Source organism: Dama dama, chromosome 20 (genome assembly GCF_033118175.1).
Source record: "Dama dama isolate Ldn47 chromosome 20, ASM3311817v1, whole genome shotgun sequence".
Lineage (NCBI taxonomy): Eukaryota > Metazoa > Chordata > Mammalia > Artiodactyla > Cervidae > Dama > Dama dama.
Window position 1 is genome coordinate 40,070,561 of NC_083700.1, and position 25,731 is coordinate 40,096,291.

At 36.7% G+C, this 25,731-nt stretch overlaps 1 protein-coding gene across 2 annotated transcripts in view; it reads right to left on the bottom strand.

Annotated features, from left to right (window-relative positions):
• LOC133040976 (alpha-amylase 2B-like) overlaps positions 1-25,383 on the bottom strand; it is a 56,452-nt gene extending 31,069 nt beyond the window's left edge. Inside the window, exon 1 of one of the 2 annotated variants that reach the window (XM_061121272.1) lies at positions 25,247-25,383. The gene's annotated coding sequence lies outside the window, so the exon portion shown is untranslated. Of the gene's footprint in view, positions 1-14,558; positions 14,617-25,246 lie in introns of those variants that run through there. The other variant, XM_061121273.1, reaches the window with a different exon arrangement.
• Positions 25,384-25,731: the final 348 nt, after the last annotated feature.

The following is a 25,731-nucleotide window of genomic DNA, read 5'->3' on the forward strand; positions in this document are numbered from 1 at the left end:
ATTATAGGGGTCCCAGAAGAAGAAGAGAAAAAGAAAGGGTTTGATAAAATTTTTGAAGAGATTATAATTAAAAATTTTCCCAACATGGAAAAGGAAATAGTCAATCAAGTTCAAGAGGCACAAAGCGTCCCATACAGGATAAACCCAAGGAGAAACACGCCAAGACACATATTAATGAAACTAACAAAGACTAAACACAAAGAAAGAATATTAAAAGCAGCAAATGTCACCCTATACGAAGCTTACATAAACCACTGGGCCAACCTTAGGAGGGCAAAAAGCAAAAGGAAGAAAGAATTTAACCTTGAAGCCTGTGAAAAGGTGACCTCAAACAATAGGTTAAAAAAATAATGAAAAGGCAGTACCACCAAACCCCTTTACAACAAATGTAAAAGGGACTTATATAGCCAAGAAATACAAGTGAAGAAAAAAGATCTACATAATGAACCCCAAACAATTAAGAAAATGGCAATAGGAACATAATATCAATAATTACTATAAATGTAAATGGATTAAATGCTCCAACCAAAAGACACAGACTGGGTGAATGGATACAAAAACAAGACCCATATATATGCTGTCTACATGAAACCCACTTCAGACCTAAAGACACTTATAGACTGAAAGTGAGAAGATGGAAAAATACATTCTATGAAGATGGGAAGCAAAAGAAAGCTGGAGTAGCAATCCTCATATCAGAAAAAATAGACCTTAAAATAAAGACTACTACAAGAAATAAGGAAAGACACTACATAATGATCAAGGGATCAATCCAAGAGGAAGACATAACAATTGTAAATATCAATGCCCAACAGAGGAGTACCTTAATATATAACAGACACAAAAGGAGAAATTGACAGTAACAGAATAATAGTAGGAGACTTTAACACCCCACTCACACCAATGGACAGATCATCAAAACAGAAAATTAATAAGGAAACACAAGTCTAAAATGATACATTAGATGAGATGGACCTCACTGGTATTTTCAGGACATTCCATCCAAATGCAGAAGAATATATCTTCTTCTCAAGTGCACATGGAACATTCTCCAGGATAGACCACATCATAGGTCACAAATCAAATGTCAGTAAATTTAAGAAAATTTAAATCTTATCAAGCATCTTCTCTGACCAGAATGCTATGATACTAGATATCAATTACAAGAAAAAAATGCAAAAAACAGAAAGACATGGAGACTAAACAACACGTTTCTAAATAACCAACAGGTTACTGAAGAAATCAAAAGAGAAATTGAAAAATTTCTAGAAACAAATGACAATGAAAACATGACAACTCAAAACCTACGGGATACAGCAAAAGCAGTTCTAAAAGGGAAGTTTATAGCAATACAATCCTACCTCAAGAAATAAGAAAAACATCAAACAAACAACCTAACTTCACACCTAAAACAACTAGAAAAGGAGGAGCAACAACACTCCAAAATTATTAGAAGGAAAGAAATCATAAATATCAGAGCAGAAATAAATGAAAAAGAAATGAAAGAAACAATAGCAAAGATTAATAAAACTAAAAGCTTGTTCTTTGAGAAGATAAACAAAATTGACAAACAATTTAGCCAGACTCATCAAGAAAAAAAGAATCAAATCAACAAAATTAGAAAGGAAAAAAGGAGAGGTTACAATGACAATGCAGAAATACAAAGGATTGTAAGAGACTATTATGAACAACTATATGGCAATAAAATGGATAACCTGGAAGAAATGGACAGATTCTTAGAAAAGTTCATTTCTAAGAGTGAACCAGGAAGAAATAGAAATTATGTACAACCAATTACAAGCACTGAAATTGAAGCTGTGATCAAAAATCTCTCAAAAAACAAAAGCCCAGGACAAGATGGTTTCACAGGAGAATTCTATCAAACATTTAGAGAAGAGCTAATGCCTATCCTTCTAAAACTCTTTCAAAAAATTGCAGAGGAAGGAACACTTCCAAACTCATTCTACGAGGCCACCATCACACTGATACCAAAATGAGGCAAAGACAACACACAAAAAAGAAAACTATAGGCCAATCACTGATGAGCATAGATGCAAAAATCCTGAAAAAAATTTTAGCAAACAGAATTCAGAAACACATCAAAAAGCTCATACACCATGAGAAAGTTGGGTTTATTCCAAGAATGCAAGGATTCTTCAATATATGCAAATCAATCAATGTGATACACCTTATTAACAAATTGAAAGATAAAAACTATACGATCATCTCAATAGATGCAGAAAAAGCCTTTGACAAAATTCAGCACACATTTGTGATTAAAATCTTCAGAAAATGGGCATAGAAGGAACCTACCTCAACACAGTAAAGTTCATATATGATAAGCCTACAGCAAACATTATTCTCAATGGTGAAAACCTGAAAGCATTCCCCATAAAATCAGGAACAAGACAAGGGTGTCCACTCTCACCACTATTATTCAACATAGTTCTGGAAGTCCTAGCTATATCAATTGTGGAAGGAAAAGAAACAAAAGGAATACAGATCAGAAAAGAAGAAGTAAATATCTCACTGTTTGCAGATGACATGATAGTGTACATAGAAAACACTAAAGATAATATTAGAAAACTACTAAAGCTAATCAGTGAATTTAGGAAGGTTGCAGGATACAAAATCAATACCCAGAAATCACTTGCATTTCTATATACTAACAATGAAAAATCAGAAAGAGAAATTAAGGAATCAATCCCATTCACCACTGCAACAAAAATAATTAAATGTCTAGGAATAAACTTACCTAAGGAGACAAAAGAACTGTACAAAGAAAATTATAAGACACTAATGAAAGAAATCAAAGATGACATAAACAGATTGGGAGATATTCCACATTCCTGGTAGGAAGAATCAATATTGTGAAAAATGACTATAGTACCAAATTCAACCTACAGATTCAATGAAATCCCTATCAAATTACCAATGGCATTTTTCACAGAACTAGAACAAAAAACTTCACAATTCATATGGAAACACAAAAGACCCCAAATAGCCAAAGCAGTCTTGAGAAAGAAGAATGGAGCTGGAGGAATCAATCTTCCTGACTTCAGATTATACTACAAAGCTACAGTCATCAAGACAGTATGGTACTGTTGAAAAACAGAAATATAGACCAATGGAACAAGATAGAAAGTGCAGAAATAAACCCATGCATCGATGGGTACCTTATTTTTGACAAAGGAGGCAAGACTATAAAACGGGGAAAAGACAGGCTCTTCAATAAATGGTGCTGGGAAAACCGGATAGCTACATGTAAAAGAATGAAATTATAAAACTTCCTACCACCGTACACAAAGATAAACTCGAAAGGGATTAAAGACCTAAATGTAAGACCAGAAAGTATAAAACTCTAGAGGAAAACATATGCAGAACACTCGATGAATAAATCAAAGCAAGATGATCTATGACCCACCTCCTAGAGTAATGGGAATAAAAATAAAAACAAAAGTAAACAGGTGGGATCTGCTTAAACTTAAAAGCTTTTGCATAGCAAAGGAAACTATAAGCAAGGTGAAAAGACAACCCTCAGAATGGGAGAAAATGATAGCAAATTAAACAACTGACAAAGGATTAATTTCCAAAATATACAAGCAGCTCACAGAACTCAATGCCAGAGAAACAAACAACTCAATCAAAAAGTGGGTAAAAGACTTAAAGAGACATTTCTCCAAAGAAGACATATGGATGGCTAACAAACACATGAAAAATGCTCAACATCGCTCATTATTAGAGAAATGCAAGTTCAAACTACAATGAGATATCACCTCACACCAGTCAGAATGGCCATCATCAAAAAGTCTATAAACAATGAATGCTGGAGAGGATGTGGAGAAAAGGGAATGCTCTTTCACTGTTGGTGGGAATGTAAGTTGATACAGCCACTATGGAAAATGGTATGAAGATTCCTTTAAAAAGTAGGAATAAAACCACCATATGACCCAGCAATCCCACTCCTAGGCATATACCCTGAGGAAGCCAAAATTGAAAAAGATACATGTATCCCAGTGTTCACTGCAACACTATTTACAATAGCTAGAACATGGAAGCAACCTAGATGTTCATTGACAGATGAATGGATAAAGAAGCTGTGGTACATATACACAATGGAATATAACTCAGGCATAAAAATGAACATATTTGCATCAGTTCTGATGAGGTGGATGAACCTAGAACCTATTATACAGAGTGAAGTGAGTCAAAAAGAGATATATATATCATATTCTAATGCATATATACAGAATCTAGAAAAATGGTACTAAAGAATTTATTTCCAGGGCAGCAATGGAGAAATAGACATAGAGATTAGGCTTATGGACAGGGGGAGAGAGGAGGAGAGGGGAGACGTATGGAAAACGTAACATGGAAACTTATATTACCATATGTAAAATAGATAGCCAATGGGAATTTGCTGTGTTGCTCAGGAAACTCAACCAGGGGCTTTGTATCAATCTAGAGGGGTGGGATGGGGTAGGAGATGGAAGGGAGGTTCAAGAGGGAGGGGATATATATACCTATGGCTGATTCATGCTGAAGTTTAACAGAAAACACAAAATTCTGCAAAGCAATCATCATTCGAAAAATAAATAAATTAATTAAAAAAATACTATCTTGAAACGAAAATACAACATATATAAATGCATGGTATAAATCAAAAGCAATTTTGAGAGAAATGTTCATTGTATTGAATGTAGATATTAAGAAATTAGAAAAATGACAAAAAAAGTCTCATTTTATATCTCAAGGAACTAGAAAAAAAGAACAAAGCAAGCCCAACGTTAGCATAAGGAAGAAAATAGTAAAGATTAGAGAGAAAATAAATGAAATAGAGATCAGAAAAACAATAGAAAAGATCAACAAAACTAAGCTCATTCTTTATAAAATTTTTTTAAAAATTACAAATCTTTAGCTGGACTAACTATGAAGAAAAGATAAATAAAAGAGAAATAAAACTAGAAAGAAAAAAAAGATGATAATACTGAAGAAATACAGAAAGTCATAAGAAACTTTAAAAAATAATTAGATGCTAATAAATTAAATAATGTAGAAGAAGTAGAAACATTTCTAGAAACACACAACCTATTAAGATTGAATCAGGAAGAAACAGAACATCTGAACAGACTAATAGTAAGTAAAGAAATTGAATCAGTAATCAAAATCCTTCTAAAACCCCAAACCCCAGGACCAGATAATTTCACTGGCAAATTCTACTGAACATTTTCAGAAGAATTAACACCATCCCTTCTTGAAACTCTTCCAGAAAAGTGAGAAGGAATATCTCCAACTTATCCCATGAGGCCCATGTTATCCTGATATCAGTCACCCAAGAACACCACAAGAAAAGAAAACTATAGGATAGTAACTTTGGTGAATATAGATGTAAAAATTCTCAACAAAATATTAGCAAATTCAATTCAAGAATACATTAAAATGCTTATTATACATCATGACCAAGTAAGATTATCCCTGGGATGCAAGAATGGTTCAACATATGCAATAAATGTAACTTTTTAAGAAAATGAAAGACAAACATCTCGATCATCTCACTGGATATAGAAGAATCATTTGACAAAATACAACATCCTTTCACGATAAAAATACTCCACAGATTGGGCATAGATGGAACATACCTCAACATAATAAAGGCCATATACAAGAAACACACAACTAACATTATACTCAAAGCAAAAATGTTGAAAGCTTTTCATCTAAGATCAGTAACAAGACAAAGAAGTCCTCTTTTATCACTCTTATTCAATACAGCAGAAGTTCTAACTGAAGCAATTTGGTGAGACAAAGAAATGAAAGGCATTCAAACCCAAAAAGAAGAAGTAAAACTGTAGTTATTTGTAAATAATATGGGCTTGTATATTGAAAATCTCATCCAGAAAAAAGTATTGTAACTAGTCAGCAATTTCAGAAAAGTTGCAAGATATAAAATCAACATACAGAAACCAGTTATATTTCTATACATTGATTTAATGATGTAACATCTAAAAAAAATAAAGAAATCTATCTCATTCAAAATAACCTTAAAAACAACAAAATATTTAGGAATAATTTTAACCAAGAAAGTGAAACATTGATACAACAAAAATCAAAAGAGTTTGCTGAAAGAAACTGAAGAATACATAAACACATGAAAAAATATCCTATGTTCATGGACTGGAAGAATTAATGTTACTAAAATACCCATACTACCCAATCCATCTATAGATTCAACACAATTCCCATCAAATATCAATGACTTTCTGTACAGAAACAGAAGAAAACAATCTTAAAATTTGTATGGAACCCCAAAAGACCCTAAATAACAATACTGAGGAAAAAGAACAAAATTGAAGGTATCACACTTCCTGATTTTAAATTATACTATAAATCTATAGTAATAAAAACAAAAAACAGTAGGGAATAGCACAAAAATAGACTAGTGGAGCAGATCAGAAAGCCCAAAGTCAAAACCTCTAAATATAGAGTCAACTATTATTTCAGAGGAGAACAAAGAACACCCAGGGAGAAAGGATAGTCTCTTCAATATCTGATATTGGGAAAATTGTATAAACACACTCAAAACAATAAAATTATATCTCTATGTTGCAACCCATGGGAGCTCAATGAAGATTTATAGAACTTTTAAAAGGATTACAGTAGATATTTCTATCACACCTCACAATTCTCTTTGTAGTCAACTCATCTACCCAGACCTGGCCCCTTGGTAACTACTCACCAGGTAGCTGTTCTATAATTTTAGTTTTATATTATTATATAAAAATGTGGCCACATAGTATGTGATTTTCTGAGTCTGGTTTCTTTTACCAAACATGATACACTTGAGATAAATCCATGATCAGTTGTCACTATTTTATGTAGAGGTACAAAAATAATTGAAAAACATTTGGGTTGTTTCCAATTTGGAGGATGATGAATAAAGCAGGCTATTTATTTATAGGCAGGGTTTTTTTAATTGTTGTAAACACATACATAAAAATTTACCATTAATTTTTAAGCATAGTTCATTGGTATTAAATTCAAACATAACATTATACAACAATTGCCACCACTGATTTACATAAATCTTTTTATCTTGTAAAATTGAAATTCTGTACCAATTCAACTTCCCATTCCTCCATCCTTGTGTCCAACCCTTTGTTACCCCATGCAGCATGTCAGGCTCCTCGGTCCTCCACTATCTCCTGTAGTTTGCTCAGATTCATGTCCATTGAGTTGGTGATGCTATCTAACCATCTCATACTCTGCAGTCAACTTCTCCTTTAATGTACAATCTTTCCCAGCATCAGCGTACTTTTCAATGAGTCAGCTCTTTGCATCAGGTAGCCAAAGTATTGGCTCTTCAGCTTCAGCAAGTCCTTCCAATAAGTACTCAAGGACGATTTCCTTTAGGATTGACTGGTTTGATCTCCTTGCAGTCCAAGGGACTCTTAAGAGTCTTCTCCAACACCACAATTAAAAAGCATAAATTCTTCAGCTTTCAGTCTTCTTTATGGGCTAATCTCACATCTGGACACGACTACTGGAAAAACTACAGTTATGACTATATGGACTCTTGTCGGCAAAGTGATGCCTTTGCTTTTCTACACTCTGACTAGGTTTGTCATAGCTTTCCTTCCAAGGAACAAGTGACTTTTTATTTCATAGCTGCAGTCATGGTCCACAGTGATTTTGGAAACCAAGAATATAAAATCTGTCACTGCTTCCACTTTTTCCTTTTCTACTTCCCATGAAGTGATGGGGCCAGATGCCATTTTCTTATTTAAAAAAAAAAAATATCGAGTTTCAAGCCAGCTTTTTCATTCTCCACTTTCACCTTTGTCAAGAAGGTCTTTATTTCATCTTCACTGTCTACCATTACAATGATATCATCTGCATATCTGAGGTTGTTGCCATTTCTCCTGGCAATCTTGACTCCAGCTTGTGATTCATCCAGCCCAGCATTTTGCATGATTTACTGTGCATACAAGTTAAATAAGCATGGTGACATTATACAGCCTTGTCATAATTCTTTCCTAATTTTGAACCAGTCAGTTGTTCCATATTGGGTTCTGTTTCTTCTTGACCCACATACAGATTTTTCAGGAAACAGGTAAGGTGGTCTGCTACTCCCATCTCTTGAAGAATATTCCAATTTGTTGTGACCCACAGTCAAAGGCTTTAGGGTAGTCAATGAAGCAGAAATAGATATTTTACTGTTAACTCCCTTGTTTACTCCATGATCCAAAGAATGTTGGCAATTTTCTCTCTGGTTCCTCTACCTCTTCACACCCTGCCTTGTTCATCTGGAAGTCTTCAGTTCATGTACCGCCAAAGCCTAGTTTGAGGGATTTTGAGCATAACCATGCTGAGGTTGTGGTTGGTGGTTTACTTGCTAAATCATGTCTGACTCTTGTGACCCAATGGACAATAGCCTGGGAGGCTCCTCTGCCCATGTGATTTTCAAGGCAAGAATACTGCAATAGGCTGCCATTTCCTTCTCCAGGTGATTTTCTTGACCTAGGGATTGAACTCATGTCTCCTGCATTGCAGGCAGATTCTTTACTACTGAGTCACCAAGGAAGCCCATAACCTTGCTATAATGGGAAAGCATGTGAAATGAGCACAACTGTATGGTAGTTTGAACATTCTTTGGCATTTCCTTTCTTAGGGACTGGGATAAAAACTGGTCTTTTCCAGTTCTGTGACTACTGCTGAGTTTTCAAAACTTGCTGGTATTTTGAGTGCAGTACTTTAACAGCATCATCTTTCAGGATTTCAAATAGCTCAGCTGGAGTTTTGTCACCTTCACTATCTTTGTTTTCAGTAATGATTCTTAAGGTCCACTTGACTTCACATTCCAGGATGTCTAGGTGAGTGATCACACCATCGTTGTTTTCCAGATCATTAAGACCTTTTTTGGTATAGTTCTTCTGTGTATTTTTGCGATCTCTTGTTAATCACTTCTGCTTCAATTAAGTCCTTTATCATGCCCATCCTTGTATGAAATGTTCCCTTGATATCTCCAATTTTCTTAAAGAAATCTCTAGTATTTCCTATTCTATTGTTTTCCTCTATTTCTTTGTATTTTTCATTTAAGAAGGACTTCTTATCTCTCTTTGCTATTCTGTAGAACTTTGCATTCACTTGACTACAGCTTTCCCTTTCTCCCTTCCATTTCATTTCTCTTCTTTCCTCAGCTATTTGTAAAGTCTGCTCAGACAACCAATTTACCTTCTTGAATTTGTTTTTCTTTAAGACAGTTCTTGTCACTGCCTCCTACACAATGTCACAAACTTCTGACCTTAACTCATCAGACACTGTCTACAAGATCTAATTCCTTGAATCTATTTATCACCTCCACTTTATTATCATAAAGGGTGTGAGTCAGGTCATTCCTGAATGGCCTAGTGGTTTTCCCTATTTTCTTCAATTTAAGTCTGAATTTTACAAGAAAGAGTTCTTGATCTGAGCCACAGATGTCTCGTTTTTGTTGACTCTATAGAGCTTCTCCATCTTTGGCTGCAAAGAATATGATCAATCTGATTACAGTATTGACCTTCTGATGATGTCCATTTGTAGAGTTGTCTCTTGTGTTGTTGGGAGAGGGTGCCTGCTATGACCAGTGTGTTCTCTTGACAAACTCTGTTAGCCTTTGCCCTACTTCATTTTGTACTCCTAGGCCAAACTTGCTTATTACTCCAGGTATCTTTTGACTACCTACTTTTGTATTCCAGTCCCCTATGATAAAAAGGAAATCTTTTTTAGTGTTAGTTCTAGAACGTGTTGTAAGTCTTCACAGAATTAGTTAACTTCAGCTTCTTCAGTATCAGTGGTTGGGCACAGACTTGGATTACTGTGATATTGAATGGTGTTTCTTGAAACCAAACTGAGATCATTCTGCCATTTTTGAGATCACACCCAAGTACTGCATTCTGAACTCTTTTGTTGACTATGAGGGCTACTCCATTTCTTTTAAGGGATTCTTGCCCACAGTAGTAGATACAATGGTCATCTGAATTAAATTCGCCCATTCCCATCCATTTTATTTCACTGATTCTTAAGATGTCAATGTTCAATTTTGCCATCTCCTGCTTATGTGCTCTATCACTCAGCCATGTCCAAGTCTTTGCTACCCCATGGACTGTAGCCCACCAGGCTCCTCTGTCCATGGAATTTTCCAGGCAAGGATGCTGGAGTGGGTTTCCATTTCCTGCTCCAGGGTATCTTCCCAACCCAGGGATTGAACCTGGGTCTCCTACATCTCCTGCATTGGCAAGCAGATTCTTTACCACTGTGCCATCAAGGAAGCCCAGAATACTGGGGTGGGTTGCCATTCCCTTTGCCGGGGGAATCTTCCTGACTTGTCAGGATGCATTTAACAGGAGGGTTCCTGTGTGCTGTTTTGGATCTGTCAGGAAACCTTTGGCCCTTATTAATTCCTGAATATTCAGGAATGAAGAGGAGAGGCACGCCTTTCCCGGGGCTGAGGAATCCAGGCATCTCCTTTGTTAGTTTCTCTCTTTAATAGGGATAGCCTTGTGTTTTGTAAGTCTGGAATTTTAATCTTTATCTTTGCTGAGGATAACTACCTTGTATGACAGTATATATGCCCACGCCCTGAGAATTAAAACACCTTTGCTCCATCAGAGCTTTGGTTCCAGTGTATTTCTTTCTTTCTCTTCCTCACTTTCTCTTTATCTCTCTATTTCTGGCTGATTCCCTGGAGCATGAAAGCCGGCTGCATAACCCAGGGAATATTAGCCTCTTTCCTTCTTTCACTCTCTTATCATCAACTCCGGCCCACCAGGTTCAGGTCCATTAAAAGACCAACACTGACTCAGGGCTTGAACCTGTATCTCCTGGTTGGCAGGCAGGTTCTTTACCACTGAACCATCTGGGAAACCCAATCTCCTGCTTGACCTCGTCCCAATTTACCTTGATTCATAGATCTAATACTTCAGATTTCTATGCAATATTGTTCTTTATAGCACTGGAGTTTACTTTCACTGACAGGCACATTCACGACTAAATGTCATTTCTGCTTTGTCCCAGTTGTTTAATTCCTGCTGGAACTTTTGGTAATTGGCCTTTGTTCTTCCCCAGTAGCATAATGGACACCTTCCAATCTGGGAGGCTCATCTTCTGGCATTATATTTTTCTGCCCTTTCATACTGTCCATGGGGTTCTCCAGGCAAGAATACCAGAGTGGTTTGTCATTTCCTCCTCCAGAGAACCACATTTTGTCAGAACTCTTCACTATGACCTGTCCATCTTGGGTGGCCCTGCATGGCATAGCTCAGAGCTTCAGTGAATTAAACAAGCCCCTTCACCACAACAAGGCTGTAATCCACGAATTGTCTAGTAGTCACCTCCTTTTCTGGGGTTTAAAGAGAGATGATTATTTCATCTCTTCCAAATCTATCCTACATTTGTCGCTGTTGAATAGCAGCTTCTCCTCTCCAATAAGCCTCTCCATAAAGTCTCTCTAAATGTCACAGGTCTTTCACAGCAGTTCCTGACTCCAAATGTATATGCTTTCATTAAATTGTCATTGAGGCTTTCACCTCTGTGTTTCCTCTGGGCTAGGAACCTTGCCTTCTTTATCCTCTGTTGTTAATGCATTTCAGCACTGAAGAGGATGGAATTTTGGCCCCTACTAAGATATATAAAGATGACAGCACTTCAACAAATACCCAGCAAGCTTCCTGCTGTGAATGTGGAAACATAACTCCATCTCACTGACAACCCCAAGATGGAGAAGCAACTTCAGGGAAGCCAGGTGAGGCCCAGAACCTGTCTAACTATTCTTTGGATATTAATCCATTATTAGATACAGGACTAGCAAATATTTTCTCCCATTCTGTGGGTGGATTTTATCTATTGATAGTGTCTTTTGGCGTTCATGTTTTAAATATTATCATGAAATCCATTTTGACTGGTTTTTGTTACTTGTGTTGTTGGTAGCATATTGCCAAATAAAACATTGTGAAGTCTTTATCCTATATTTTCTTCTCTAAGGTTTCATTGTTTTTGCTTTTAAATTTATATTTTTGATCCATTTTGAGATAATTTTTTTTTTTTCATTTTGAGATAATTTTTGTATATAGTGTTAAGTAAGTCACCAAGTTCATTCTTTTACACGTGACTATCCAGTTTTTCCAGTACCATTTGTTAAAAAGAATCTTTCCTCATTGAATGGTCTTGGAAACCTAGTCAAAAACCATTTCACCATACATGTAACACATTCATTCATTTCTGGGCTATTTTATTTCATTGGTTTATATGTTTCTTTTTATGACATTATCACATTGTAGGTTTGTAGTAGGTTTTAAAATCAGGAAGTATGAGTATTCCAGCTTTGTTCTTCTTTCAAAAGATCGTTTTGGCCATTTGGGGTTCTTTAAAATTCCATATAGATTTTAGAATGGGTTTTCCTATTGCTCAAAAAAAAAAAAAAAGTTGGGATTTTTGATAGGAATTGCATTGACTCTGCAGATCTCTTTTCATAGAATTTATATTTCAACACCATTAGATCTTCCAATCCATAAATGTGGGGATGTGTTTCCATTTATGTCTTCTTTAATTTCAGCAATGTTTTGCAGTTATTACTGTACAAGTCTTTCATCTCCTTTATTAATTCCTAAGCATTTTATTCATTTTCAGGCTATTGTAAACTGAATTGTTTCCATGTACAGACTGATCAGTCCTTTTCAGATTGTTCATTATTTGTGTATAGAAATGCAACTGATTTTTGTATGTTGATTTTGTGTGTGCGTGTGTGAAATCTTCAGGATTTTCTAAATAAGATCGTATCTACATTTCAATAGAAAAAAAAAAAAAAAATCCAAATAAGCCAATTTCAAAATAGGCAAAGGACCGGAACAGATTTTTTTTTTTTTTTCCAAATAAGACATACAACGTGCAACAGGTACATGAAAAGATGTTCAACATAACCAATCAGCAGAAAAATGCAAACTAAAACCACAATGAGATCACCCTCCTCACACCTGTTTGTATGACTATCATCAAAAAGGTAAGTGATAAGAAATGCTAGCAAGAATGTGAACAAAAGAGAAGGCTTATACTCTGCAGGTGGAAATGCAAACTGGTAGTCACTATGAAGAACAGCATGGGAATTCCTCAAAAATTAAAATCTATCTACTATATGATCCACTAATTCTACTTTTGGGTATATATTCAAACAAAACATTGTTTAGAAGAGGCATCTGTACTCCTATGTTCATTGCAATAGAACCTACAGGGCCAACAACAAATCAATGGATCATGAAAACATGATATAAGTATATACGTATGCACACACACACATAAATACATATACTTATGCATAATATTCCACTGTGTGTGAATGAGCTTGGAGGCATTAAAGAAACGAGAGAGAAGATGACCGAATACTGCATGGTATCATTTCTATTAAAAAAAAAAAAAAAGCTGAGCTCATATCCAGGGAGTAGGAAAGTGGTTGCCAGGGGCTGGGTGGTGGGGGAAATACAGAAAGCTTGGTAAAAGTTACAGACTTTCAGTTATAAAATGAATAAGGACTAAGGACATGATGTATAATGACTATAGTTGGTAACAATGTAATCTATAATTGAAATTTGCTAAGAGCATGCCATGCATGCCAAGTCGTTCAGTCGTGTCCGACTCTGTGCGACCCCATGGACAGCTGCCCACCAGGCTCCCCTGTCCACGGGATTCTCTAGGCAAGAATATTGGAGTGGGTCACCATTTCCTTCCTTGCTAAGAGAGTAATACTTAAAATGTTCTCGTTAAAACAAAAAAAGAAGCAAAAACATATGGTATGATGAGTGTGTGAAATAAATCAATGTGGATATTTTTCCAGTGTACATATATGTTAAATCACTGTGTTGTATACTTTGAGAATTTTATATATCAATTATGTCTCCATAAAGCAGGAGAAAAAAAAAAATCTGTGAAGAGAGATAATCTTACTTCTTCCTTTTTAATTTGAATTCTTTTTATTCTTTTCTTGCCTGATTGCTCTGGGTACAATTTTCAGCACTACCTTGAAGAGAAGTGGCAATAGTGGGCTTCCTTGACTTGTTTTGGTTCTTAGTGGAAATGCGTTCAGTCTTTTGCTATGGAGTATGATGCTATGACAGAGAAGGCAATGGCACCCCACTCCAGTACTCTTACCTGGAAAATCCTATGGATGGAGGAGCCTGGTAGGCTGCAGTCCATGGGGTCGCTAAGAGTCAGGAACAACTGAGCAACTTCACTTTCACTTTTCACTTTCATGCATTGGAGAAGGAAATGGCAACCCACTCCAGTGTTCTTGCCTGGAGAATCCCAGGGACCGGGAAGCCTGGTGGGCTGCCGTCTATGGGGTCGCACTGAGTCGGACATGACTGAAGTGACTTAGCAGCAGCAGCATGATGCTATGAGTTTTTTCATTTAAGAATATTATTATACTGAGGTAGTTTCCTCTGTTCCCAGTTCATTGAGTGTTTTTATCATGAAAGTATATTGAGTTATGTCAAATGATTTTCTGTCAATTAAGTTGATGGTGTAGTTTTTACCTTCATTCTGTTAGGTTTGATAGATCTTCAATGCTGAACCATCCTTGTATTACAGTGTAGATCCCTTATGATCATGATGCAAAATCCTTTTAATATGTTCCTTTTAAGGACTTTTGCATCAGTGTTGAACCAAAGGGATATTGGCCTGCTGTCTTCTTTACTTGCAGTGTTTTTCTCTTTATTTGATATTAGGGTAATATCGGTCTCATGGAATCAGGAAACTTTCCCTCCTCTTCAATTTCTGTGAAAAGCTTAAGAAAAATTAGTTTGAATTATTCCTTAAATGCTTGCCAGAAATCAATAGTGAAGGCATAGGTTTCAGGGCTTATCTTTGTTGGGAGATTTGTGATCATTGATTCAATCTCTGTCCTAATTATAGGTTTATTCAGAATTTCTATTTCTTTGCAATTTACTCTTTAGTAAGTTTGTGTTTCTAGGAATTTGTCCATTTTATCTAGTTATGTATTTCATTAGTGGAGAATTGTTATATTACTTTTATAATCTTTTTTTATTTCTATAGTATCTGTAATGTAGTATGTCTCCAATTTCATTTCAGATTTCAGTGATTTTTTTTTTTTTTTTTTTCCTTTGTGTCTGTAGCTATAGGTTTGTCAATTTTGTTGGTCTTTTTGAGCAATCAACTTTTGGTTTTATTGATTTTCTCTATTTTTTAAATTCCCTATTTCACTTATCTTCACTCTAATCTTTATTATGTTCTACACTTCCTAGGTTGGGTTTAGTTTGTTCTTCTTTTTCTAGTCCTTTAAAGTTATAAAGCTAACTCACTGATTTGAGATCTTTGTTTTTTAATGTTAGTGACTGTAACTATAAATTCTCCTCTAAGCACTACTTTTGATACATCCCATGGTTTTGGTCACTGCAACCAGTCAATATTAAAGGAAATCAACCCTTGAAAATTATTTGGAAGGACTGATGCTGAAGCTGAAGCTCCAGTACTTGGGCCCCCTCATGAGAAGAGCTGATTCACTGGAAAAGATTTTTGATGCTGAGAAAGATTGAGGGCAACAGGAGAAGGGGGTGACAGAGGATGAAACAGTTGGATGGCATCACTGACTCAATGGACATGAGTTTGCACAAATTTCAGGAGATAACAAAGAACAGTGAAGCCTGTTGTGCTGCACTTCATGGGGTCACAAAGATTTGGACACAGCTTAGTGACTGAACAATAGTTTTTGGGATGTTGTGTTTCTGTTTTTAAGTATTTCCCAATTTCCCATGTAACTTCTTTGACCCATTAGTTGTTCAACAGCACACTGTTTAATTTCAACAACAGTGTGGATTTTCCAGTTTTCCTTCTTTTATTTATTTCTAACAATATCCCATTGTGGTTGGAAAAGATACTTTGCACATCTTTTTACAAATCTATTGAAACTTAATCTGTGGCTTGACATATGGTCTATTCTGGAAAATGTTCCATGGACACTTGAGATAAATATGTATGCTATTGTTCGCTATGGTGTTCTGTATATGGCTATTAGGCAGGGAGTTATTTAGTCATTTATTTCCTTACTTCTGCTTGACTGAACTACACATTATCATTACCAGAGCCCAGAGTTTCCAACTGTTATTGTAGAATTACCTATTTTTCCCTTCAAACTCTGTCAGTTTTTGATTCATATATTTTGATAATGTCATTAGGTGTGTAAATGATTATAATTATTAGTATATCATTTTTCTCTATTGAAATTTGTATTAATGTTTTTGTCTCTTCTAACGTTTTAGACTAAGTCTATTTTGTATATTAGTCTATTTTAATTATAGCTACTCCTGCTCTTTTTTGGTTATTATTTGCATTGAGTATCATTTTCAAAATTTCAACCGATTTGGGCTTTGGATCTAAAGTGACTGTGGTAGTCAGCATACAGTGGGATCCAGTGTTTGTATCTTTTCTCAATCTTGGTGTTGTCCCAGGAGAGTTTAATTCATTTGTATTTTAAAGAGATTATCATTTTGCTTGTATACTATATGCCTCATACTTGTTGCTTTTTTACAGGGCGGGGTGGGAGGGGGGCTCATTTCCTCCTTTAGTGTCTTCTCAGTTCAGTTCAGTAGCTCAGTCGTTTCCAACTCTTTGTAACCACATGGACTGCAGCACACCAGGCTTCCCTGTCCATCCCCAACTCCTGGAATTTGCTCAAACTCATGTCCATTGAGTGGGTGATGCCATCCAACCATCTCATCCTTTGCCACCCCTTTCTCCTCCCACCTTCAATGTTTTCCAGCATCAGGGTCTTTTCCAATGAGTCAGTTCTTTGCATCAGGAGGCCAAAATTGGAGTTTCAGCTTCAGCATCAGTCCTTCCAATGAACACCCAGGACTGACTTCCTTTAGGATTGACTGGTTGTATCACCATACTGTCCAAGGGACTCTCAAGAGTCTTCTCCAACACCACAGTTCAAAAGTATCAATGCTTCAGCACTCAGCTTTCTTTATAGTCCAACTTTCACATCCATACATGACTACTGGAAATGCCATAGCTTTTGACTAGATGGATGTTCATTGGCAAACTAATGCCTCTACTTTTTAATATGCTGTCTAGGTTGATCATAACTTTCTTTCCAAGGAGTAAGCGTCATTTAATTTCATGGCTGCACTCACCATCTGCAGTGATTTTGGAGCCCACTCTATATGCAATGAAGTGATCGGACCTGATACAACGATCTTAGTTTTCTGAATGTTGAGTTTTAAGCCAAACTTTTCACTCTCCTATTTCACTTTCATCAAGAGGTTCTTTAGTTCTTCACTTTCTTGCATAAGGGTGGGGTCATCTGCATATCTGAGGTTATTGCTATTTCTTCTGGCAATCTTGACTCCAGTTTGTGCTAAATTCAGTCCAGTATTTCTCATGATGTACTCTGCATATAAGTTAAATGAGCAGGGTGACAATATACAGCCTTGATGTACTCCTTTCCCGATTTGGAACCAGTCTGTTGTTCCATGTCCAGTTCTAACTATTGCTTCTTGACCTGCATACAGATTTCTCAGGAGGCAGGTCAGGTGGTCTGGTATTTCCATCTCTGGAAGAACTTTATACAGTTTGTTGTGATTCACACACTCAAAGGCTTTTGCATAGTCAATAAAGCAGAAATAGATGTTTTTCTAGAACTCTATTGTTTTTTTCAATGGTCCAAAGGATGTTGTCAGTTTGATCTAGGTTCCTCTGCCTTTTCTAAATCCAGCTTGAACATCTTGAAGTTCACCATTCATGTACTGTTGAAGCCTGGCTTGGAGAATTTTGAGCATTACTTTGCTAGCATGTGAGATGAGCATAATTGTGCAGTAGTTTGAGCATTCTTTAGCATTGCCCTTCTCTGGGACTGGAATGAAAACTGACCTTTTCAGCTGTGGCCACTGCTGAGTTTTCCAAATTTGCTGATATATTGAGTGCACCACTTTCACAGTATCATCTTTTGGGATATGAAAGTTCAACTGGAATTCCACTACCTCCACTAGCTTTGCTTCTAGTGATGCTTCCTAAGGCCCACTTGACTTCACATTCCAGGATGTCTGGCTCTAGGTGAGTGATCACATCATCTTGGTTACCTGGGTCATGAAGATATTTTTGTATAGTTCTGTGTATTCCTGTCACCTTTTCTTAATATCTTCTGCTTCTGTTAGGTCCATACCATTTCTGTCCTTTATTGTGCCCATAATTTCATGACAAGTTCCCTTGGTATCTCTAATTTTCTTAAAGAGATCTCTAGACTTTCCCATTCTACTGTTTTCCTCTATTTCTTTGCATTGATCACTGAGGAAGGGTTTCTTTTCTCTCCTTACTATTCTTTGGAATTCTGCATTCAAATGGGTGTATCTTTCCTTTTCTCCTTTGTTTTTCACTTCTCTTCTTTTCATAGCTATTTGTAAGACTTCCTCAGGCAACCCTTTTGCCATTTCTTTTTCTTGGGGATGGTCTTGATCACTGCCTCCTGTACAGTGTCACAAACCTCCATCCATAGTTCTTCAGGCTATCAGATCTAATCCTTTGAATCTATTTGTCACTTCCACTGTATAATCGTAAGGCATTTGATTTAGGTCATACTTGAATGGCCTAGTGGTTTTCCCTACTGTCTTCAATTTAAGTCTGAATTTTGCAATAAGGAGCTCATGATCTGAGCCACAGTCAGCTCCAGTCTTGTTTTTGCTGACTATTTAGAGCTTCTCCACTTTTGGCTGCAAAGAATATAATCAATTTGATTTTGGTATTGACCACTTGGTGATGTCCATGTGTAGAGTCTTCTCTTGTGTTGTTGGAAGAGGGTGTTTGCTATGACCAGTGCATTTTCTTGGCAAAACTCTATTAGCCTTTGCCCTGCTTCATTCTGTACTCCAAGGCCAAATTTGCCTGTTACTCCAGGGATTTCTTGACTTCCTACTTTTGTATCCCATTCCCCTATAATGAATAGGACATCTTCTTTGGGTGTTAGTTCTAAAAGGTCTTGTAGGTCTTCATAGAACTGTTCAACTTCAGCTTCTTCAGCATTATTCGTTGGGGCATAGACTTGGATTATTGTGATATTGAATGGTTTTCCTGGGAAATGAACAGAAATTATTCTGTAGTTTTTGAGGCAGCATCCAAGTACTGCATTTTGGACTATTTTGTTGACTATGGCTACTCCATTTCTTCTAAGGGATTCTTGCCCACAGTAGTATATATAAAGGTCATTTGAGTTAAATTCACCCATTCCAGTCCATTTTAGTTCGCTGATTACTAAAATGTCAATGTTCACTCTTGCCATCTCCTGTTTGATCACTTCCAATTTGCCTTGATTCATGGACCTAACATTCCAGGTTCCTATGCAACATTGCTCTTTACAGCATCAGACTTTACTTCCATCACCAGTCACATCCACAACTGGGTGTTGTTTTTGCTTTGGCTCTGTCTCTTCATCCTTTCTGGAGTTATATCGCCATTGATTTCCAGTAGCATATTGGGCACCTACCGACCTGGGGAGTTCATCTTTCACTGTCCTATCTTTTTGCCTTTTCATACTGTTCACGAGGTTCTCAAGGCAAAAATCCTGAAGTGGTATGCCATTCCCTTCTCCAGTGGACCACATTTTATCAGAACTCTCCACCATAACCCCTCCATCTTGGGTGGGCCTACTACATGCATGGCTCATAGTTTCACTGAGTTAGACAAGACTGTGGTCCAATTGATCAGATTGGTTATTTTTCTGTAATCTTGTCTCCTCAGGAGATACTCAAACACAGTTCTGTCTCAGTCTCTGTGGGGTCTCTGGGTCCTGGTGCACACAAAGTATGTTTGAGCCCCTTGAGCATCTTTGGCAGGTATGGGGTTAGATTCTAAACTATGATTTCGCCCCTCCTACCATCTTGCTGGGGCTTCTCCTTTGCCCCTGGATGTGGGGTATCTCCTCAAAGTCGCTGCTGTGCCACAAAGCCACAGCTCCAGCACCACACAGTATCTTTTATGTTGACATTTTTTTGGTAGTAAAAGGTTTAAATACTTTCTCATTTTGTGTGTGTGTGTATTTTATAGCTCTTTTCTTTGTGGTTATCATGGGGTTTACACTTAACATACTAGTTATAAATTCTAATTTAATTTATACTAGCTTAACTTCAATAACATATAAAAAAGTCTTTACACTTGTTTCCAGTCTTTTCAATTGTTGAGGTCCCCTGAATTACATCTTTATACACTGTGTGCCCCTAAACATAAGCAAGTATTTTAAATACATTAGTCCCTTAATGAAATAGAAAACAACATGTAGATTTGCAAACCACAATTACAATATTACAAGCTTATTGACTAATCATTGTCTATTCAATGTATTAGTCTATTAAATCCTGTATATAAAAAATTTAGCAACTGATCACTTTTACAATAATATTAGTTTTTATAATTGTTCCTGTATTTCTCTTTATTATGATCTGTATTTTTCCATATGGCTTTTAGTTATGACCTAGTGTCCTTTCATTTGACCCTTGTAAGATTTCCATGAGCATTTCTTGCAGGAAAGGTCTAGTGGTTAACTCTCTGAGCTTTATTTAGGAATGCCAATGTCTCCTTCACTTTTGAAGAAACAAACAACAAAAAATGGTCTTGCCAGATAGGGAATTCCTAGTTGAATTTTTAAATTTGTATCAGTCCACTCCTTTTGGCTTCCTAAGTCCTGATGGAAAATCTTCTGATAATCTTCGAGAATCCCTTTTATGTGGATATTCACTTCTCTGTCTTTATGTAATTTTACTATGTCTTGATGTGGACTTTTGAGTCAGTTTTACTTGGAATTCATTGGACTTCTTGGATATTTATATTCATCATCAGATTTGTTTTCAGCTACTACTTCCTCAATCATTCTGGCTCTTCCTTTCTCTCTCTCCTGGGACTCAGTGTGCCTGTTGGCCTGCTTAATAGTTTTCCACAGGACATTAGCCTATTTTCACTTTTCTTCAATCTTTGGTTTGTTCCTCAAATTTGATAATTTTCATTGTCCTATGCTCAGTGATTCTTTCTTCTGCATACTCAAATCTCCCTGAGTGATTTCTGTGAATTGTTTCAGTTATTGTACTTTTCAGCTCCAGAAACATTTTCTATCTATTGATATTGCCATTTTACTCATACATTGTTTTGCTTTTACTTCCTCCACATCTGCTGTTAGTCCCTTCCACATCTTTAGAACAGTTATTTTACTCTTTGCTTAGCATATCTGCCATCAGATCTTATTCAGGGATAGTTTCCATACAATTATTATTTTTCTTTGAATCACTCATATCTTCCTATTCCTTTGTACGTTTTGTTGAAAACTAGTCATTTGATTTTACATTATGGTAACTCTGGAATTCAGATTCAGCCCCTTCTACAGTTTGCTCATTTGTTATTGTTTTTGGTTTTTAAATTACTGCATGCTGTATCTGTGTCAAGGATCAACCTGAATTGTAAAACCCAAGATCTTCCCACATTTTTTACCCTTTCCTTGGGATTAGTGGTCAATTTCTAATCTTCCCCATATGTGCAGTTTTTTGGAATGTCCTAGTCTTTAAGCATGTCTGGCTCCCACAAGTGGGAAAAACTAAAGAGGAAAGGCAAAAGGGGCGACCTGGCTTATTATTCCCCTGTAAGTCACTTCACTGGGAGTGGTAGAGATAGGAGAGAGGGATTACAAACATGGGAGGTGTAACAACCATGGCTGCCAATCTCTGCACCTCTGTGATCAAAAGTGGCATTAACAATCATGGCATAGATACCCCAATATTTAAGAGCTCAGGGTTCTTTTTGCCCACTCTGACTCCTATTAGCAAGGTGTTCCAGGATACATATATGACTGCCTGCCCACATGGTTGGCGTTGGGAGACTGGTTGCTATCACCATGCTAAGAGCTGAAACTGGTCTAAATTAACTACAATTTACTGTCCAAGGCTTTGTCTGGAAGTTGCAAGCCCTAGACTCCAGAGTTCCAAAATAGTGACATCAAGCAGATTCTTTGGTGCAACTATATAGGTGCTAAGTTGGGACTCCTGGTACTTCCTACCCCATCATTTTCCCAGAAACCTCTTAGGTATAGATTTCTGTGTGAACACAGTTTTTGTTGTTCTTAGATTAATACTCAGAAGTGTGGTGGTGAAGTCACATGTTAACATTACTACAAACTTCCTCAAACTGTTTTGTAAAGCAGGTTGTACCATTTTGTAATTTCACCAGCAATATATGAGAGCTGTAGTTGCTCCACATTCTTGACTAATCTTGGTACTATCAGCATGTATTTTAAGCCATTCTAATAGGTATGTGGTGCCATCTTATTGTGGTTGTATTTTGTATTTCTCTAAATAGATCAAATTGCCAACATCCACTGGATCATTGAAAAAGCAAGAGTTCCAGAAAAACATCTACTTCTGCTTTATTGACTATGCCAAAGCCTTTGACTGTGTTGATCACAATAAGCTGTGGAAAATTCTGAGAGAGATAGGAATACCAGAACACCTGACCTGCTTCTTGAGAAACCTGTATGCAGGTCAGGAAGCAACAGTTAGAACTGAACATGGAACAAGACTGGTTCGAAGTAGGAAAAGGACTACACCATGGCTGTATATTGTCACCCTGCTTATTTAACTTATATACAGAGTACATCATGAGAAACGCTGGGCTGGAAGAAGCACAAGCTGGAATCAAGTTTGCTGGGAGAAAAATCAATAACCTCAGATATGCAGATGACACCACCCTTATGGCATAAAGTGAAGAACTAAAGAGCCTCTTGATGAAAGTGAAAGAGGAGGGTGAAAAAGTTGGCTTAAAGCTCAACATTCAGAAACTAAGATCACGGCATCTGGTCCCATCACTTCACAGCAAATAGACGGGGAAGCAGTGGCTGACTTTATTTTTTGGGGCTTCAAAATCACTGCAGGTGGTGACTGCAGCCATGAAATTAAAAGACGCTTACTCCTTGGAAATAAAGTTAGGACCAACCTAGACAGCATATTAAAAAGCAGAGACATTACTTTGTCAACAAGAGCCCGTCTAGTCAAAGCTATGGTTTTTCCAGTGGTCATGTGTGGATGTAAGAGTTTGACCGTGAAGAAAACTGAGCACCAAAGAATTGATGCTTTTGAACTGTGGTGTTGGAGAAGACTCTTGAGAGTCCCCTGGACTGCAAGGAGATCCCACCAGTCCATCCTAAAGGAGATCAGTCCTGGGTGTTCATTGGAGGGACTGATGTTGAAGCTGAAACTCCAATACTTTGGCCACCTGATGCGAAGAGCTGACTCATTTGAGAAGATCCTGATCCTGGAAAACACTGAGCGCAGGAGGAGAAGGGGACAACGGAGGATGAGATGGTTGGATGGCATCACCAACTCAATGGACATGAGTTTGGGTAAACTCCGGGAGTTGGTGATGAACAGGGAGGCCTGGCGTGCTGTGGTTCATTGGGTCGCAAAGAGTCGGACACAACTGAACTTAACGGATGATGTGTAGCATCATTTCATGTGCTTATCTGCCATCTGCTAATCTTTGGTGAAGTGTTTACAAATTTATTGTTCATTTTTGTTTTCTTATTTTTACAGTTCTTTATATATATCCTGGATATTCTTTTGTCAAATATATGCTGCCCAAAGATTTTCCCCAGTGTGTGCCTCTTCATTCTTCATAGTGTCTTCTAAATAAGATTTTTATTGTATGACATCTAATTTATCTTCAATGAAGAAAACTTTTGGTGTTGTATACAGGAATTCCTTGTGTAAGTAATGTCACACAGATATTTTTTCCTGTAACTTTTGGTCTGTATTTCAAATCAATTTTGTGTGAAAGAAAGTTTTTAGAGGTTTTTCTTTTTTGGGGGTGGGGGGTGGGGATACAGGTGTCTGGTTATTCTAACATCTTACATTTAAATAGCAATCCTCTCTCCACTGAACTGTCTTATTTTTGTCAAAAATTAATCTGCCATACATGTGTGGGTCTACTTGTGGAGTTTTCTATTTCAGTGATCTATGCATCTATCCTTCTGCCAAATATTTCACTGTTATTCTAGCTGTATAATAAACCTTAGAAGTATGTAACTTAAGTCATATAATTGTTGACTTTTTAAAAATTGTGCTGGACATTCTGATTGCTGTTTTTCCAAAGAGCTCTGAAAGTCAGTTTAGCAGTATCAACAAATTATCCTGCTACAATATCCAATTTGAAATTAATCTATTTGAGGAGACATCACAACAATCATGACTCTTTCAAGTCATGTATACAGTATAGTTCTCTGTTTACCTAAGTCTTTAATTTTGATTAATTCAAAGTTTGGTGGAGGGCCTTTGGCATAAGGGCCTAGTACACATTTTCGTAGATTTATACCTAATTATTTCAATTCTGGTACTACTGCAATGTTAATTGTAAAAAAAAAAAAAATTTCAAGGTCTAGCAGTTCATTGCTAGTTTATTTACTGACTCCTACATATTTACTTTTAATCTTACAATCTTGTTTAACTCAATTGTAGGAGCCTTTAAATCTTTGGAATTTTCTACATAAACAATCATATCATCTCTGTATAAGAATAGTTTTATTTCTTAATTTCCAATTTGTATACCCTTCTCTTTCTCATTTTATGCACTGGCTGTCAGTGAGATGTTGAATAGTATTCAATGTGGTCTTCCTTGACTTGTCTCCCCTTCCGTTGGGGAAAAACATTTAGCCTTTAGGACTTCCCTGGTGGTTCAGACGGCAAAGCATTTGCCTACAATGCGGGAGACCCAGGTTCGATCTCTGGGCCGGAAAGATCCTCTGGAGGAGGAAATGGCAACCCACTCCAGTACTCTTGCCTGGAAAATTCTGTGGATGGAGGAGCCTGGTAGACTAGAGTCCATGGGGTCACAAAGAATCAGACACGACCGAGGGACTTCACTTCACTTTGAAAGACAACTGGGAGACTTTGCAGACACTTTTCAGCTTAAGGAAGCTCTTTTCCATTCCCAGTTTACCGAGTTTTTACTAAGAATGGATATTTAGCTTTGTCAAATGTTTTTCTTTCATTTATTAAGATAATCATAAGCTTTTTCTTCTTTAGTCTGCTGACAGGATGAATAAACATTTATTGATTTCAAAAGGTTCAACAGACTGCCTTTCCCAATATAAAGTTCTCTTGGTCATGATTTAAATCCTTTTTACATATTGCTTGATTCAACTTGCTAATATTTTGTTGCAGATTTTTATATCTATACTTACAAGAAATAGAAACACACAGTCTTCTTTCATGACTTAAGGTACTGCAGGCCTCTTAACATGAATTTGGAAGTGTTTTGTTGTACAGTGTTGTTGGTTTCTTCATTTAATGATTGGCAGAATTCACAAGTCAAGCTCTTCAGGCCTCCAGGGAGACTTTTAACTACAAAGTAAATTTATTAGATATGGAGTTATTCAGAATTGAGAAGTAGGTTACCTGCTTCTCAAATAAGTTTAGTTAAATACTTTCAGGAAGTTGGCTCATTTCATCAAAGTTGCCGTATTTATGGAAATAAATTTACTAAAAATACTCCAGTATCATTTACTTACAACCTGAGAGAGAAGAGCAGTTTTCCTTTGCTGTCAGGTTAGAACTGTTTCAATTGATCTTCTCAGGAACTAGCTCTGTTTCCAATAGTTTCAACTCTTTTCTGTCTACAAGTTCACTGATGTATAATTATTTTCATTATTTCCTTGTTCTGCATTCT